At 40.1% G+C, this 5,009-nt stretch overlaps 1 non-coding gene across 1 annotated transcript; it reads left to right on the top strand.

Moving 5' to 3' along the window:
* The first annotated feature begins 1,153 nt into the window (after nt 1-1,153).
* Nucleotides 1,154-1,260, top strand: LOC131615362 (small nucleolar RNA R71). The gene has a single exon (XR_009287781.1). It is a non-coding gene; the product is annotated as a small nucleolar RNA R71 (small nucleolar RNA).
* Nucleotides 1,261-5,009: the final 3,749 nt, after the last annotated feature.

The raw sequence follows: 5,009 nt of genomic DNA on the forward strand, positions 1-5,009 counted from the left end.
TATTGCATAGATGATGTTATGCTTATCCGTATGGTGAATTTCCGCTGTGTTAACATGAGATGTTTATGTATTATGATGAATTGTTCCTTAGTGAAAGCATGACAATGAATTTATGAATAAATTTGTTTTAATTGGAATTGTGGCACCCTTGTTTTCATGTTTTACTCTGAATTATTTTATTAATTTCCGTGGGGTTTAGAAGGGTGTTACAGGTTTATCCTTGGTTCTACTTTCCTCCTCAGTTGTCTTCCTAGGGCTTTGGAACATGGCAGGGTTTTTAAGCCTAGGGTCAGTCGGTTCGTCCATCTCTCTACCACTTCGCAGAATAATAGCATAAGCATGTCCTTTTGGGTTTGGTTGTGGCTGTCCTGGAAATGTCCCAGCAGGTGCGACTGTAGGTTCTTATTGCTGCGCCACTTGAGAGATTTGTGTCTCGAGCATCTTGTTGTGAGTGGCCTACGCATCTACTTTAGTCGCTAACTGTTTGATTTTCTCATTAGTGTGCATGTTCTGGTTTATAAAATCCTTATTAGTCTGAGTTTGAGTGGCTATGAAATTTTCCATCATTATTTCTAAGTTAGACTTCCTAGGGACGTTAGGAGCAGTGAATGGTGCCTTTTAATATCCAGGTGGTACACTGGGTGCTTGACCAGGTGCGTACAAAGCATTATTGTTCTTGTACGAGAAATTAGGGTGATTCTTCCATCCTAGGTTATACGTGTTTGAGTAGGGGTTTCCTTGAGCATAGTTTACTGGTTCGTGAGAAACTCCTGCCAAAAGTTGGCACTCGGGGGAAGCATGTCCAGACATCCTGCATATTTCGCAATTTGGGGAAATAGCAGCCGCGGCGGCTACAAGTGCTATAGTGAGGTTTTCAATCTTCTGAGTTAGGACATCGACTTTGGCGTTAACGCGGTCGAGGCTACTTATCTCGTACATCCCACTCTTCGTTGAAGATTTCTCTCTAGAAGTTTTCTATGATTGAGCTCTCTTGCTTCCCCATTGATAATGGTTTTGAGCCATACTTTCGATAAGTGTGTAGGCATCAGCATATTCTTTATCCATCAGTGCGCCACCTGCGGCGGCGTCAATTGTAAGTCTCATATTGTAGAGGAGACCATTGTAGAAGGTATGGATGATTAACCATTGTTCTAAACCATGATGTGGACAAAGTCTAAGCATGTCCTTGTATCTCTCCCACGCTTCGAATAAAGACTCGTTGTCTTTTTGTCTAAACCCATTGATCTGGGCTCTTAGCATGGCGGTCTTACTAGGTGGAAAATAACGCGCCAGGAAGACTTTCTTATGTTCATTCAAGGTTGTGATAGATTTGGCTGGTAAGGACTGGAGCCAGGCTCTAGCTCTATCCCTTAGTGAAAAAGGAAAAAGGCGCAGTCGAATAGCTTCCGAACTGACACCATTTGCTTTTACAGTGTCTACGTATTGCAAGAACACTAATAAATGAAGATTAGGATCCTCCGTCGCATTTCCAGAAAACTGGTTTTGTTGTACAGCTGACAACAACTATGGTTTAAGCTCGAAATTATTCGCTTCAATAGCAGGAGCAGCGATGCTATTGTGAGGTTCAGCTTGCGAAGGAATAACGTAGGATTTGAGAGGACGCGGTTGTTCTCCCATGTTTGATTCTTCAACTGGTTCAGAAGTAGGAGTAGGAACAAGAGTGCGAGTACGTCGTAATCGACGTGATACAGTGATAGAACGCTCCGGTTCGGGAATTGGCAGCACTAAGTCTTCACTTCGAGAGCGAGTACTTGGCATGCACAAAGGGAATTAAAATAATTGAGTTTGCCTTAGTCTCTACAACGTAACAGTTAATTACGATTGTCGACTAAATTACTCCCCGGCAACGGCGCCAAAAACTTGGTTGCGACAATGGGGTATGTCTATGATTATGAATGCAAGTGCACAGTCTATCGCGTAGTTTTAAAAGATATCGAACCCACAGGGACTAAGAATCGACCTAATGTAGTTAATCGCTACTACGTAAATCTAAGGCTAATATTCGATTGATTATTGATCAGACGGGAAAATAAAAGGAATATTATTTAATTAAATCTAGGATAATAATATCGGTATGCAATGGTCGGACTTCGGGGATCTAGTAAGCCATCGATGCGTATCGTAATTTAAAATCACTTTTCTGTAGAAATCATTAGTTTAAAAACCCTCCTCTCACACTCTCGTGTTTATTGATTATGATTTCACTATTAAACCTAAGTAAGCGCTCTTGCTGTATCAATTAAAGTTCAAAGTGATTTTTGAAAACCATTGAAAACTAATTACCCTTAAAGCGCTCTCGTTGTATTTAAGGTTAATGCCTAATTTCTAAGGTCCAGTTAAAATCTCAAACTCTCGTTTTTATTGATCCTAACTTCTATTGTTTTTAAATCTCGTTACAAAACAGTTTTAATTAAGCGTTTAGAAATATTAGCCAGACAAATAAATTCAATTAATAAACTACATCGAAGAGTTACTCGATTCCCTCGGTTATGTGACCTTACATACCGATAAAAGGTATTTAGCCGGACATTGTTTTAATAAACGGAACAGGATAGATAGAACATGTAAATAATGATCCAGGCATAATTCTATAAACTAACATAAACTGCCAATAATATTTAAATGCTAATGAATAAACCTGAATTAAATTGCAGACTGAAAGTGTAATCTTGTTGTACCAAATCTTGGATCCGGGACGAAAATAAATGCTGAAAATTAATTCTAATGCTAAAACTAAAACTAAATTTGAGGCTAATAATGAAAACTAAATTGCAATAGAGTTTCCGGTGTGGAAATCTATTGCCGGAAGCGGGTAGGAAATAAGAACAGAACTGGAAAAAGAAACAGATGAACTCTTGACGGCAGTAGGGTAAAACTTTGTAACCCTCTCAATAATTCTTGAAGGGTATTTATAGAGTTGCATTAGGTTTGATTTGGCTCTTTAATCTGTTTCAGTGCTGCTTCACGGAGGAGAAAATGGCGGAGAAAAATTTGGACAAACGTCTTCTGGGCTTGAGTGTGTGACTTACGTCACACACTATTATTAAGGGGGGTGTCGTACGGCAGGGAAGGGGGTGCGCCAAACGGAAGGTGGCCCAGCATGCCATCTGTCACGTGCCCACTCACTCTTGAGCATTGGGCTTCCTTCATGTTTTGGGCCTTTTTCTTCTTCCTATCTACACCTCCTCATTTAATTGGCATTTTAAGCAATTCTTCTCCATTTTAGCTCCTTTTTCCGATTGTTTCTTTTGCGAGCTCCGATTAAATAAATTCCTAAAAACAAATAGAAATACCGGCATAATACAAAATAAAATAATAAAATCGAAATAAAATAGAATAATAATGCATGTAAATTAAGCTAAATATATGATACGTTTTTGTGTTATCACCAAACACCACAAAAATGCGGACACCAAACAAAAACATGATCCCAATTCTCAATCTGACCACAATCATTTGCACAAGTCTGATTCTCATCCGACAAAATATTATGCCACATCAAATTATCCTTTGTCAGTAATCTATTACAAAATAAACGCCAAATAAAAATATTTACCTTAAGAGGGACCACTTTAGACCACCAAACCTGAGACCCACCTAACATTTAAACCTCTGTCGGCTTCGTTAACAAATGATAAACAGTGCTTACATTATAACACTTAGAAGAATGAAGCTGCACAAACCCAATAATCTTCCACCGCCTCCTTAAAATCCACAGTTTGAAGCTACCGAATACACTCCCCAACCAACTCTTCCTCTCACGCAAACAACCGTCTCCGCCAACGCCATGCCAGACCCCCCCCTTACCCCACCCTAAGTTAAACATCTGAGCTACCGATGCTTCCTTATATTTCGACAAGTTAAAAAGTCGCCTAAATCTATCCATCAACACCCCTCCCTCCAGCCACGAATCCCTCTAGATTAAGGAATTCTCATCATTACCAACCACTCTCTTAATATTCTAAGCCATCCACCCAGGAACATTCGACCCCACCCCTTAACGGATTCGGTTCACACTCTGCCACCACACCGACCCCCCTACTGCCCCTATATTCAATCGACCCCATTCTCACCATATCTGGATGCTAACACACGATATGACAAACTTGTCTTCTCCTCCAACATCCTCCAACACCATTTTCCCAAAAGAGCCTCATTAAACTCCCTTAACTTTTGCACTCCCAACCCACCATTTTTCTTACTCAAACAAGTAGTGTCCCAATCAAACCACGCTATCTTCCGCTTCTCCTCCGAGACTCCCCAAAAGAACTTATTAAATAAAGATTCAAGAGAAGCGGTAATACCTATTGGAGCTTTAAAAAAGACAAAAAGTATACTGGAATAGCAGACAAGACAGCTTTCAACAAAATCAAACGACCTCCCAAAGATAAATTACGACACTTCCACCCCGATAACCTTTTTCTAATAATGTCCAATACCAACTGCCAAAAATTCAACCTTCGAGGATTTCCACCAATGGGCAGCCCCAAATACACAAAAGGAATAACACCAAGCTTACAATGTAACACCAAAGAAGCCGCTCGCAACCAAAAGTGATGAATATTAACCCCCACCAACCTACTCTTATGAAAATTCACCTTTAAACCTGAAATGGATTGAAACAGTAACAACACCACATTAAGCGCCCTCACATTGGCCCAACTTTTCTCCCCCATTAACAACGTATCATCAGCAAACTAAAGATGAGTTAATGAGCCCCCATCCTTATTACCCACTTTATACCCCATAAACAAAGCCTCTCGAACAAAAGCCTTCATCAACACATTAAACCCTTCAGCCGCAATTAAAAAAAGAAAAGGTGATAACGGATCACCCTGTCGCAAACCTCTTTCTAATTGAAATTCCTTCGTTGGGCTACCATTAACTAGCACCGACGCTGAGGCTGTAGCAACACATTCAGATAACCACTTCACCCATAACATAGGAGATTGCATTCAAATCATTACCCGCATCAAGTAGCCCCAATC

The sequence above is a fragment of the Vicia villosa genome, linkage group LG6 (assembly GCF_029867415.1).
Source record: "Vicia villosa cultivar HV-30 ecotype Madison, WI linkage group LG6, Vvil1.0, whole genome shotgun sequence".
Classification (NCBI taxonomy): Eukaryota; Viridiplantae; Streptophyta; class Magnoliopsida; order Fabales; family Fabaceae; genus Vicia; species Vicia villosa.